This window comes from Lithobates pipiens, unplaced genomic scaffold, assembly GCF_037356315.1.
Source record: "Lithobates pipiens isolate NorthernLeopardFrog02 unplaced genomic scaffold, aLitPip1_a1.2 Scaffold_22, whole genome shotgun sequence".
Taxonomy (NCBI): domain Eukaryota; kingdom Metazoa; phylum Chordata; class Amphibia; order Anura; family Ranidae; genus Lithobates; species Lithobates pipiens.
The window spans coordinates 314,635,486-314,649,735 of NW_027507784.1; positions in this window are offsets into that span (position 1 = coordinate 314,635,486).

Consider the following 14,250-nt stretch of genomic DNA (forward strand, 5'->3'; position numbering starts at 1 on the left):
CATTGCAGCTGTAGCATATGAACAGCCTCCTCCCGCTGTACTGTAGGCTTTAGGTTGGAGGTCAGAGGGTAATAAAACTGTGTGGTGGAGATGTAAGCTGGCCATTCTTTCAATATTTTATGAATGTTCATTTGATTTTCTCTCTTAATAAATTTTTTATTGAAATTATCATCATCAACTTTTACAGAAAAGGAAAAAAAGAGAAACCACAAAGCTTAGTTAAATTACAGAGCCCACAGATGCAAAAAAAAAAAATACAATTAACAGCATGGATATGGTTAAAGCCAACAATTCACACAGGGGGCTGAGATCTGGGGGTCCTCTTGTAAAGGGGGCTTCCAGATTCCGATAAGCCCCCTGCCCACAGACCCCCACAACCACCGGGCAAGAGTGGTGGGGATGAGGCCCTTGTCCCCATCAACATGGGGACAAGGTGCTTTGGGGGTGACTCCCAAGCACCCCCCATGTTGACTGCATGTGGCCTGGTATGGTTCAAGAGGGGGGGCACTCTCTTCTGCCCCCCCTCTTTTCCTGCAGCCTGCCAGGTTGCATGCTCGGATAAGGGTCTGGTATGGATTTTGGGGGGACCTCTGCGCCATTTTTTTCACATTTTGGAGCAGGGTTCCCCTTGAATCCATAGCAGACCTGAAGGGTCTGGTATGGATTTTGGGGGGGACCCCCCACACAATTTTAAAAAAAATTTTGATTCAGAATTCCCCTTAATATTCATACCAGACCCAAAGGGCTTGGTAATAGACTGGGGGGGGACCCATGCCGTTTTTTTCAATGAGTTTTAGCTATATTGCTGAGACCCGACAATTCATTACAGTACAGCCACAATCAGTTTTAAATTACTTTTTTTCGAAATGTAATTTTGCTGTGGTATTGTTCTAAACACGGGAACACTGCACCACTTTACAGACAGACTATAGACACCCCCCAGGCACGATATTTAAAGGAATATTTAAATTGTTATTTTTTCACTTTAAACATTATTAAAATCACTGCTCCCCAAAAAATTGCAGTTTTTTAAACTTTTTTTGCATTGATACATTTCCCCTGGGCAGGACCCGGGTCTCCAAAAAATTTTTGACAATAACTTGCATATAAGCCTTTAAAATTAGCACTTTTGTTTTTTCATGTTAGCGTTTCATAGACTTTAACGGGGTTCCGCGGGTTTTCGAATTGCGGCATAATGTTGGTTGTTCGCCGAACTTATGCTCGGGCCGAACCGTTCACCCATCCCTACCAGGTACTAGGTACTAGTTTTAATTTTTTTTTTCTCTTACTATATTTTTATTGAAATTTTCATTCAAAAAATTTACAGGAAGGAAAAAAAAAAGAGAAAGGACAAAGCTTGGGTAAATAACAGAGCCTATAGATTCAAAAAAATACAATTAACAGCATGGATATGATTGTTAAAGTGTATAACCCCAACAACAAATAAAGAAAGAAAAAATATATGTGTAGCGGATGACATTTTGTTGACATATGTGTAGCGGATGACATTAACAAGTGTCATACGGATGTAAATTTAGTTTTTTGCCTCAGAACAGTAGGGGTTGTGAGGGTTAATTACGTAGGTTGGCCTTGACATCAGTCTGGCCGGGCCATGTTTGAAGTTCTACCTGGTCATGTGAGCAGTGAGGTGCACATGACAGGCCAAAACCAGGCCTGGTTGGACGTTTTGAGTATCAACCTTCTCGGAACCAATCAGTGGGAGTGTCAGGCCCCGCTGGGGAGTCTGGGAAGGGGTACTTAAGATGTGTGGGTCACGTCTTCAGGAGAGGAGTTCACGAGGCCCGTGTGGTCTGTTCTTGTTCCAGGACCGGGGTAGCCCCGTGAAGGGTCCCGGTCACGGGGTGTTCAACATCCCGCAACATGTTCTTGTTAGTTGCCCCCAATAGACCCGTATGGTCTGGGGTAGGGATCCGTCTGTTCCCGAGTCTCAGAACCAGCTGGTTGAGGTGCCGTAACTGAGGGAGGATTCAAGGTGTCCGGGTGTGCTCTCGGCTTGGAGGGGCACCACAGCTCGTGGAAGTGACTGGGGGAAGAATCTTCGGAGGAAGGCCGACAAGTGGCATCCTGAGAAGTGCTTGGTTACTGAGTTGGGAAGGACATTGACGAATGCACACTTTTTCCAGTACTATTACGGAGACAGAGAACGTTCCAGGTACTGAAGAAAAAGGTTCCTGTTCACCCTTAGTTACAACTTGTACACGTTCATAGGATTGTTTCAAGTTTTGAGTCAACGTGCTGACTACCATGATCTCTGGCTAGAGATTTGTTTGGCCTTGGGGTGCCCAGCTGCGAGTGGCTGCTCTCTGGGTGGAATTGGAGACTCTGTTAGATCTGCAGTTCAGGGTGCCTGGGTTCTTCGCCCGTGCCCTCTGTTCCCATGAGAGACTGTGCTATTGGATGTTATCACTGCAAAATAAAACCTTTCAGGGGGACTTTATTTGTGTCAGCGTTCAGGTTGTTGGGTATCAGCCCTGGGAGCCCCTAGACGTGGAAGAACAGGCCAAGTGGATGTAACCGGTAGGCCCAGTAAGGTAAGGCCCCCCTACAAAGGGTTATGGCCACTCCAAAAAACAAAATTAAATATATAACATGAGGGCTTGGGAGGGAAAGAAAAGAAAAAGAAGAAAGGAGAGGGCTCATCGGCGATGTGACCAATACTTTGTAAAAAAAAAAAAAAAAAATTTAAAAAAATAATATAGGGATTAGGAAGGTTCGGAGACCAAATAGAAGAATTCTAAAGGTAGTGTAGTTGAAAAATCAGAGCTTCATGAAAGAAATACAAGGAGATCATATTACCTGGTCCTGGTACTGGTTTGAATTTCTTTTCTCTTAATATATTTTTTATTGAAATTTTAATTTCAAGAAAGAAAAGAAGAAGAAAAAAAAAAGGGAATGATTTTCTAATTATTATTGGCGTTAAACCTACATTAATTTTCCGCCAAATTGATGAGACAATTCGGATGAACAGGATGGAAAAATCTTTCTCGAGCTACCGGATTTCTAACAATGAATGTGTTTTTATTTATTTTTTTCCAATGTTAAAAGCAAACAAAATGTTGAAGTACTTTCAAATTACATTCGTTGAGCCATTAAATGTACTTCAAATTTTCTTACCAATGTTTTTACAACCGTTCAAAATATCTACTAGTGTATGGCCAGCTTGAGATTAAAAGATTTAACTTTTGTTTAAATTTTTTTGTTGAAATCACAAAGCAACTGAAGACATAAAATGGTGTTTTTTTTTGTTTTTTGTTTTTAATTTACAGCAATTATATGAAACAGAACTCATCATGATCAAACCTGGCAGAAAAATCTGATCACGATCAATGAAACCGTTGTAACTTTTTTTTTTTTTTTTTGCATTATTGATTCAATCTTTCAAAAAACTCTATTCGAACTGGCAATTTTATTGCCCGGTTTTGATTATACACGCAATTGAATTCAATTCAATTGAAGTCAACCAAACTTCCAGCAATTGCTTTAATCATCTTTGCAGTTCCCAGTAGATGGACAGTGGCTGAAATTGACCTCAAATTGCTACGTGTATGGCCAGCTTTAGTTCCAAGTCAACAAAATTGAATTCTGATAACAAAATTGCTGCAATTCAAACCATGCTACAGGATAAAAAAAAAAAGGTCTAATGCAAATGTAATGCAACTTCTAAGAAAAATAAAGTAGTTCTGAGAAATTACAAATGCTGTTGGCGAGTCCTTAGCTGAACAGTATACATCCGAAATGTAGCGCTGTGTGTCTGGCTGAGCGGGTCCGAACCTGGAAAAAAGAATAAGACAGCTTAACCCCTTCACGCTGGCGTAACACAAATATGCAGCCTTCGGCTTAAAGGGGTTGTACTGGAGTGATGCCTTTTTTATAGCCAACGGACTGCTTTCCTGTAATAACAACTGATGCGGCTAAGCAGCAGGAGGGGAAATCCCACCCTTACGCTGCCTTCCGTGGCTTGCCGGGGTTTGCCAGTGCCACAGGGAGGCCCGAGCGACCAGCTGGCACGTCCGCCAGAGTCCCGAACAAAGCCGGAATTGACTTTGATCGGGTCTCTGATCTAAAAAATGTAAAGCTCCCATCCCTCCGTGCTTGCGCAGAAGCGAATGCATACGGAAGTCGTACCTGTAACGGTGTTAAAACTACACATGTGCAGCATCGCCGCCATCGATAGAGCGAGAACAATCGTTCTAGCACTAGACCTCCTCCTCCTGATTGGCTGACTGACAGCTGTGGGAGCCAATGGTGCCGCTGCTGTGTCTCAGCCAATCAGAAGGAGTGTCCTAGATGACTTAGACATTTGTGGACATCTCTGGAGTAAGTAATTGTAGAGTGCTTCTACAGACAAAAGGTTTTTTTATCTTAATGCATAGAATCCATTAACCACTTCAGCCCCGGAAGATTTGGCCGCTCAATGACCAGGCAATTTTTTTGAGATTCAGCACTGCGTTGCTTTAACTGACAATTGCGCGGTCGTGCAATGCTGTACCCAAACAAAATTTAAGTCCTTTTTTTTCCCACAAATAGAGCTTTCTTTTGCTGGTATTTGATCATCTCTGCGGGGTTTTTTTGTGTGCTATAAACGAAAAAAGAGCAACAATTTTGAAGAATACACAATATTTTGTACAGTTTGCTATAATAAATATCCCCATTTTTTTTTTTAAAAGCTAATTTTTTCTCAGTTTAGGCCGATATGTATTCTTCTATATATTTTTGGTAATAAAAATCACAATAAGCGTATATTGATTGGTTTGCGCAAAAGTTATAGCATCTACAAAACAGGGGAAAGATTTATGGCATTTTTATTATTATTTTTCTTTTTTTTTTATTGTAATGGCAGCGATCTGCGATTTTTATCGGGACTGCGACATTATGGCGGACACAGACACTTTGGAAACCACTGACAATTATACAGCGATCAGTGCTATAACATTGCACTGATTACTGTGTAAATGTCACGGGCAGGGAAGGGGTTAACACTAAAGGGCGATCAAGGGGTTACGTGCTCCCTAGAGTGTGTTCTAACTGTAGGGGGAGGGGAGTGACTATAGGAGATGACAGATCGTGGTTCCTAGCTATTAGGAACTCACAATCTGCCTCTCCTCACAGAACAGGAATTTGTGTGTTTACACACACACACATCCCTGTTCTGCCTCTTGTGCTCCACGATCATGCATGGCCGGCAGTCATCGCGACCGCAGGCCACGAGCATCGGCACCCCCGCAATGCAGCGCGTGCGTGCCTGCTATCCCGCTTAGAGGAGCCGATGTAAAGCCACAACGGTTCACGGGATCATGCTGACCCGCCGCAGTATAATGACGGCGGCTGGTTGGCAATCGGTTAAGATAAAAAACCTTCTGCATTTACAACTCCTTTAACACCTCATGTGTATTTACTACCGTGTTTCCCCGAAAGTAAGACAGTGTCTTACTTTCTTTTTATCCCCAAAAGCCCCACTATGTCTTACTTTCGGGGTATGTCTTATATTGGAATAAAAATTGTCGAATTGGACCTGATGGACCACGGAAAACATTACTGCTGCTCCCGCGGCCTCCACATCCCTCCGCTCATCCCGCTCTAACCGTCCGCATCCCACAGTTAAAGGGGCACTGACAGCTAAAAAAAACTGTGTAAAATGTGTTTTTTAGTGTATATGCATTTTATGCACTACAGAAGAGGACTACAAGTCCCAGCAAGCAAGGCTGCACTGCATTACAGAGGAGGCCTACAAGTCCCAGCATGCAAGGCTGCACTATGGAGGACTACAAGTCCAAGCATACAAAGCTGCTATGCTCAGCAGAGGAGAACTGTAAGCACACACAGCCCGGTATGTTGGGACTTGTAGTCCTCCTCAGCTGCATCTTGCGGTTACAAGAGCTGCAGAGAATCTCTTCACACCCCCCCTCCCCCTCCCCCTCCTTGGTCTCTCTCTGTATGCACTGACCTTTTTCCGGGAGGGCACAGAGCCAGTGACACCTGTCAGCAGTGATCCGGGACTTGGCACAATAATCCGCTTCTCTGTGGTTGCGTCGCGCCGTTCTGATCAGTCTCGGGCAGCGGCTGTCACTCACAGCCGAGCAGAGTGAAGCCGCCTCCCCCTCCTCTTGTATGGCTACACAGTGCTGTCCATGAAGGAGAAGGAGGGGGAGGCGGCTTCACTGAAGCCGCCTCCCCCTCCTCCTCCTCCATACACAGCACTGTGTAGCCATACAAGAGGAGGGGGAGGCGGCTTCACTCTGCTCGGCCGAGACTGATCAAAACGGCGCTGTCTCTTCAGTCGGAGGGGGAGGGCGCTGGCCTGGCACCCCCCCCAGGGTGCGGCCCGCACCCCCCGCCCCACTCTTAGTACCGTACGTCACTGGAGGCGGCAATACCCCCGTGTTTCCCCGAAAGTAAGACATACGTCTTACTTTCGGGGTACGGCTTATATTAGCCGACCCCTCTGAAACTCCCGATACGTCTTACAATCGGGGGTGTCTTACTATCGGGGAAACACGGTAGGTCATATACAAATAATGTGTTATACAGCTCAGGAATGTATCATGCGCAACTATTGGGGTTTTTAACCAGTTCCCTACCGGTGCATTGTAAAATGGCGCCAGCAGGAACACTCTCCCTCTGGACGGGCAACATATGACGTCTGCCCATTCCCACTCTTCGCACCCCTGGGGCCCCCCTTTTTTTACTTGCATTCTTTAAAAAGTTCACTTCCTAGTATTTCCAGTGCCTTCCAGGGTGATCATGTTTCTAAACTGCAAGATCTTGGAGGGTGAGCACAGAATAACAACAAGCCAGCCGCCAATGATGTTTATAAAAAGAAGGCGTGCTGGATTCCTGATGTGCTGGAGACAGGGAGTGCTGAGACTGGGGAAACAGTGCAGGATGGAGGCAAGTTACTTCTGCTAATTTTATCAGTCTTACTAAATAGAAAAACCGAATGTAGCTTATCAAGGTGAGGGGTCTGCTTTAAAGTGATTTTAAACATTCAGATTTAAAAATAAATAACATGCATACTATACTTACCTGCTCTGTGCAATGGTTTTGCACAGAACAGCCCCAATCCTCAATTCTCGGGTCCCCTGCTGACACTTCTGGCTCCCCCTCTCGCTGAGTGCCTCCATAGCAAGCCACTTGCTATGAGGGCACTTATCCATGCTCACTCCCAAGCCGGCTCGACCCTGCCCCTTGCTCCCTCCCCACTGGCTGTGAACTCCAATGACTCCCACTGCTGTGTCTGAACCAATGAGGAGAGAGAGATCCGGGACAGCGCCTGCTCTCGTGCCCATCGCTGGTTCGATATCGGGCTCACATGAGTATAAGGGTAGAAGCTAAAAAACTGCTTTCTTTCTCCTGCCCCACACTCTCTCCCACAATTGGATAAAAATTCTACATAAAAAAAAAAAAAAAAAAAAACATTTTTTGGCCTTTTTACAGCAGCAATTCTTTGTTTCTCACCTAGGCAAAAATAACGTTGTGCCCATTTGTTCATATCAGACATCCCAGGAGTCACCTTTTTCTATATATATTCATATGTTTCATTACACTATTTACATATCTTTTATAGATGGACTCTTTACACATGGGGTTCTCACCACCCTTCACTACCACTGGGTGATTTTTTTCCAGGGCATGCCTTCTTTGTTTGTTTTTCCATCTACTCATGGGGATCACCGCCTCAGCTCCCGGGGCTATTGATTTGCCCGGCTGGCCTTTGCTCTCCATTGCCCCTACTCAGACTCATGATTGGTTTCAAGTATGAGTGGAGTATTTACCTTTATACTTACCCTTATATTATTTTTCTTTTTAATTATTATCTTACCTAATACTTACCCTTAATACTTTTATAGATATTTATACCACATTTGCTCCTGAAGAGTGGCAATGTAGCGCAAAATGCGTCAAGCTGTTTGATGCATTTTATATTACCATGATACATTATCTTGTATATGCTCTTTTGGATTCTACCAACTTAAATACTTTATACATTTATTACTATGGAGACACATATCTATGAGTCTGGCTATTTTATGATGTTACTATTGTGATACCATTATACCATACTGCTATGTTAACATGTTATTATATATTATGTTTTGGAATTAAAGTTTCCTTATGCCGCACACACGACCGGACTTTCCAGCAGAATAGGTCCGACGCTCTTCCCGATGGAGTTACGATGGACTTCCGAACGAATGGACTTGCCCACAAACGAACAGACTAAAGTCCGTTCGAAAGTCCATTCCTTTTGAACGTGATTACGTACAACGGGACTAGAAAAGGAAGTTCAATAGCCAGTAGCCAATAGCTTCCCTTGCATCGTATTTGGTCCGTCGGACCAGCACACAGACAAACAGTTTTCCCGATAGGAATTGAGTCCGTCGGACAGATTTGAAACATGTTTTATTTCTAGGTCCATCTGAATTTTTTTAGAAAAACGATTGGATTATCCCACACACGATCGGAATATCCGACGGAATGATTCCGTCTGACCTATTCTGCCAGAAAGTCCGGTCGTGTGTACGCGGCATTACTTTTACCTTATTATATTGTATGTATTATGTCATTATGCAATAGAAATGGTCACAATTATGGATTATTCACCAATCATCATTGTACCATGTCACCTCCTTGGCTGCATGACTCACATAAAGTCCCAAACTTTGCTCTTGATTATCCAGTCATACCAGGAGGCAGTCCTACCATCAAGCAGAGGTGTGCCATGAAATTCCATGTGTCCCCAGATGAGTTCCAGGCTTTTCGAAAATTGGCATAGACCTGCAGCTTATCTGAGCATGTGCAGGTTTTCCCATGCATGCGTAAATGCCCAAGGTACTAAGACCAGAGATACAGACACCAGTTGCATGCTTGAATTGAAATCAATGGACTTGCCCAGATGTCCTGAAGACCTATCTGAGCCTTTTGGCACATTTTCTTTTTTTTTTTTTTTTGACCACAGCTGACACTCAACTATGTAGGGTCCTAAAAACAACTAAATTTATATATAAATAATAATAATAATAATAATAATAATAACAATAATCCCCTGACCCCAAACGACAATGTTTACCTTTAGGGCACACTGAAACATGCGTGTTCTAATGCATTTGTGCACGTTCCCGCATGTTTTGCTTTCAGCAGACCATTAATTTCAATGGGCTGCCAAACGCACAGAAATATGCAAAAAGTAGTGCATGCACTACTTTTAAAAACGCGTCAGTCCAAACTGCAGTACCCTGCAATGTTTTGGCCACAAACACAGTGCATTTGCAAGATGCATTTGGGGTGCCATTAAAAATTCTTTGGCACCCACATGCTCTTACAAGGGCAGCGCATGAATGTGCCTTTCCAGCACCATGTTTTGTTGTTGATGGGCCCTTTAAGGAGCTAATTAGTGATAAGATAAAAAGCTGCAGCTGCATGACCATGGATGCTCTTTATGTCTTCCCACATCCCTATGAGAGGAAGTGTTCCCGTTGACAAATCTTCCCAGATTTCTCTCTTCTTCTCTGTCTCTGGAGCTCCATCATATCTCCACCGGCCAAGCCCTGCCAGGACTAATGCCTTTCAGAGCAAAGGGCTAAGGTCCACACATGTGGTTTCCATTGTTAGATGACTCAAGGCTGGAAGTGTGGGAATGGTGGAGGAGGCCGCGGTGGGATCCAGGGTTGGTCCGAGGGTTCTGGATCTTTTCCCAGGTCTGGTGTGGTTGAGGTCAGCAGTGAATACGTGCATATGCTTTGCATTCCCCATCTCTCATCTGTTCAGCAGTCATACAAGAGCCTGGATGTCTCTATAAATAAACTGGCCTGAGCTTCAAGAAAACAGATTTAAAATGTTAAAGTAGATAGGAAAACTAACTGCGCAATATTTAATTTGTTAAAGGACTGTCATTTTTTAAACACTTGTTTTTAAATTTTCTCTCTTTTTTTCGTATTTCCTGCAGCCTGTGTAATGAGTCCTGGAAAAGCCATTCGTAGTCTCTTTTGGAAGCCCATGTGAGAAGGTGACAACTAAGGAAGCTGTTCAGGTTGCCGTGACGCAGGGTTTACCCCGAACTCTTGCTGTTGTCACCTGTGCAAACCTCTAACTGCTCCTGCAGCAGGAGGTCATTTGCATCACAGCACCCATTAAAGGTATTCAAAATATTATGACACCCCAGTCTAAATGTATGTAGCACCCTGATGTTTAGGTAGGGTTTCTCCTAAATTTAACTGCCAGGTGTAGTTACCTTGGCTCATTGTTAGGGATCAACTGAGTTCACCCTTGGTCTAGAATTGCTACACTTTTCTCTTCTGTCACTAGGTGGCCGGGTACTTGGTGACATTAGACAAGATAAGGGCAAAGCAAGGACAGATTAGGAGTATATGGGGCATCTCAGCCAATGGGCAGGGGTCTTCTTAAATCCCTTGGCCTGCTGGGAGAATCTATATATTTGGGTGGAGTCAGGTGATTGGGGTTCTGTGCCAGCTGGACGGATGTCTGGGTGGACGTGTGTTGTATTGCCGGGGCTGCTAGACCAGAGATTGGGCTTACCCTGGGCACATCTGCCCCTTAGGCTGTCTGAGGGTTTATCCAGAAGTAAGAGAGGAATGTAGGATTCGGACTGCGGCTTGCAGTTCAACTAGAAGTGACGGTTCTGCCAACTGGAGAACCTGTCATAGTCAGAGGTAGAGGGGAAGCTGTTGCCACTAAGGGACCAGCCATCTTATTACCAGGGACCACAGTGTGGAGCTGAAACAAGTATCGGAGCAGTATTCTCACCCATCGGGGATGGTGAAGAACTGGGAAACTTCAGCAGGCGTCAAGCCAAGGACCCAGCCAGCGGAGGTGATGCTTGCAGAGCAGCCTTGTGTGCCAAGCCAGGGACTGAGCAGGCCAGTGGGGTAAAGCTTGAGAGGTATCTGAAGTGCCAAGCTAGGGACCCAGCAAAGAAGCGGGGGTGACGCTTGAGGAGGATTCTAAAGTGAAGATTGGAAGAGCTCAAGGGATTCGGTGGCAGTGAATCAGCAAGTTTAGTGAGAGACTGGGAGCTCAGTCGGTTGAGAACCTACAAGAAGTAATTATAAAGAAAGTGAAGGAGTTTGTTACAACTTGTTTCAGGAACTGTTCTAAAACTGTTGCCATAGGAGACAGCATTCCTATATATGCAGATGTGGTGTCCTGCTGAATAATTATAATTACTAGTCAAACAACATTAGAATTCTTCTATAGCATGTGGGAGGAGCATTCAACTGGAAACATACGATCGCGGCTTTGTACAGTTTAGCTGCTTAGACTTAGACAGACACCATAAGCCTTCAATTGACAGATTCGACCTTAATTAATTAAGATTTTCATATAAATACATTTTTAAGGAAACAAAATAAATAAAAACGAATATCGGGAGTAACTAAATAAATGTATTTTTTGGAGGAAACTAAATATTTCAGTGTGCATATGTCTACTGGCCACCAACAACATAGCAAGGAATGAGACCAAGGGGTTGATTTACTAAAACAGAAGAATGCTAAATCTGGTGCAGATATGCATGGTAACCAGTCAGCTTCTAGGTCATTTCACTCATGATTGGAGTGGATCATTTGTGTGGTCGTGTACCCCTTATTCATTCATATGGGGGGTAGATATTTGGGGTCCCCATATTTTACAGGGGATCCCACATTCTCACAAGTCCACCATGCAGCCCCCTATGTCCAGCAGACCAGGGATGTAAGGAAAAGGCCCTTGTCCCCATCAAAATGGTATGTGGCTCCCTCTTCCCCTTTTCTTGCCAGCCAGGCTGCATTCTCAGATAAGGGTCTGGTATGGATTTCTGGAAATAAACAATGCTTTTTTAGCACAGCCTAAAAAAAAAAGGGTTAACGGGCTGCACAGGCTAATGGGTCTGGTATAGATTTTGAGAAGCAGAGCACATAAAGAAAAAAAGCCACATGGGGTCCCTCACATTGAGAATGAGGGTTTGATATGGGTTTTTAAAAGGAAGTTGTATTTTTATGTGTGTGTGGGGTCCCTCCATACAGTCTATATCAGATCCCTACCTAAGATATGGGTCTGGTATGGATGTGGAGTCTGCTTTGTTTCCAAATAGAACAAAACGGCTGGGATATGTAATTTAGCGGCAATTAAATGGTATTTTTTTCCTTTGTAAAGTCCTTTTGTTTAGCACATTGTACAGATGCGCCACTTCATGTACAGATATAAGCATCACCCAAATGTGTTATTTAAAGTAATTGTGCCTTTCTAATGTTGCCCTTTAAGCCTTTTAATAAAATTGCTGCTCCCCACTGCAAAAAAAATATAATAATAATAAAAAAAAAATTATATATATATATATATATATATATATATATATATATATATAATTAATTAATTAATTTAATTAATTATTATTATATTTTTATATTTTTTTGCATTGGTACCTGCCCCCCAGGGCAGTGCCCACTTCCCCATGTGCCCTAGTTTTGAAATCCCTTTACTATTGGCCTTAAAAATGTTCCCAGTTGATTTTAAAAACTAGCCTGGTTTCATAATAATACTAGGGATTCATAATAAAGAGTAACTCCAGTTTTGTTGAGAAAAAAAACATTCCCCTCTAAACCGATCATTCCACGAAGGGATTGTTCCCAGCATCCTCAAACAAGGCATCGTCAAACCTCTACTCAAGAAACCAAACCTGGACCCTCAGGATCCAAACAACCGTAGGCCAATTACAAGCCTCAACACCATTTCTAAGATCATGGAGAAAGCTGTAGTACATCAGCTACAACTTCACCTGGATACTCACAAACTCCTGGACCCGCTGCAATCAGGCTTCCGCCCGGGTCATGGAACAGAAACAGCTCTCCTCAAGATTTGGGATGACGCCCTCGAAGCGGCAGATGACGGAGAGCCGTGTCTCCTCGTACTGCTAGACCTAAGTGCAGCGTTTGATACAGTAGATCACAATACTCTACTCGTCCGCCTCACAGAAGTAGCCGGAGTCCAAGACATAGATCTCCATTGGTTCGCGTCCTTCCTAGGAAATCGGTCACAGACAGTGAAACTAGGAAAATTCCTCTCCGAAACTCGGGCAGTCACCTGCGGAGTCCCTCAAGGCTCTCCGTTGTCACCCGTTCTCTTCAACATTTACATTCGCCCACTCCTTCAAATCATCAGATGCTCAGATCTCTGCTTCCACTCTTACGCTGACGACACGCAACTTTATTTCCGGATCAATGGAAAAAAAGATCACCAACAACTTGAAAACTGCCTCAAATCAATAGAGGACTGGATGACCACCAACTCCCTCCAGCTGAACCAATCAAAGACAGAGCTTCTTATCTTACACCCAAATCATAAGCCCGCAACCAAAACCTCCTGGTCTCCACCAACCGTCTTTGGGCAGACTATCTCCCCAAAGACCAAAGCGAAGAGTCTCGGGGTTATTTTAGACGCACAAATGTCAATGGATGCGCAAATAGGAGCAGTAGTCAGTCGATCTCACCATCTGCTGCGCATGCTTCGCAGACTCATCCCTTTTATCCCAAATAATGACAAAGCAGTGGTAGTTGGAACAATCATTAATTCACGACTGGACTACGCAAACTCGCTTTACATAGGATTACCACAATATCAACTTGCGCGATTACAACTGATCCAAAACACGGCGGCAAGGCTGATAACAGGAAAAAAACCCTGGGAATCCATTTCTCCTTCACTGAGGAGCTTACATTGGCTAACCGTAAAAAATCGGATCACGTTCAAGACCCTTTGCCTCACCCACAAATGCGTGCATAGAGAAGCTCCGCAATACCTAATGGAGAAAATAAATCATTACACACCAAACCGCAGTCTTCGATCAGCCAACAAAAACCTCCTCCTCGTGCCCAAAGCCCGGTATAAATCCAAGGGGGATCGGAGATTCGCTGTCCAAGGGCCTCGGCTATGGAATGCTCTACCAATAAACATCCGCCTGGAAGAAAATCACCTGGCTTTTAGGAAAAAACTCAAGACCTTCCTCTTTTAGCAGATGATCAAAGCTCGCCACAGCGCCTAGAGGCGATTCAGTTCGCATTGTGCGCTATATAAGTATTTCATTCATTCATTCATCAATGTACATTGCAAGGATTTTAACAAACTTTGTTGCAGATTCTTACCTTTTGTTATTTTGAAGAAATCCGTGTATGTTTCTGTCCATGTGGAAAGCAAATCTAATGGAAGTGGTTTTATAATTATCAATCAGCTGTGACACCT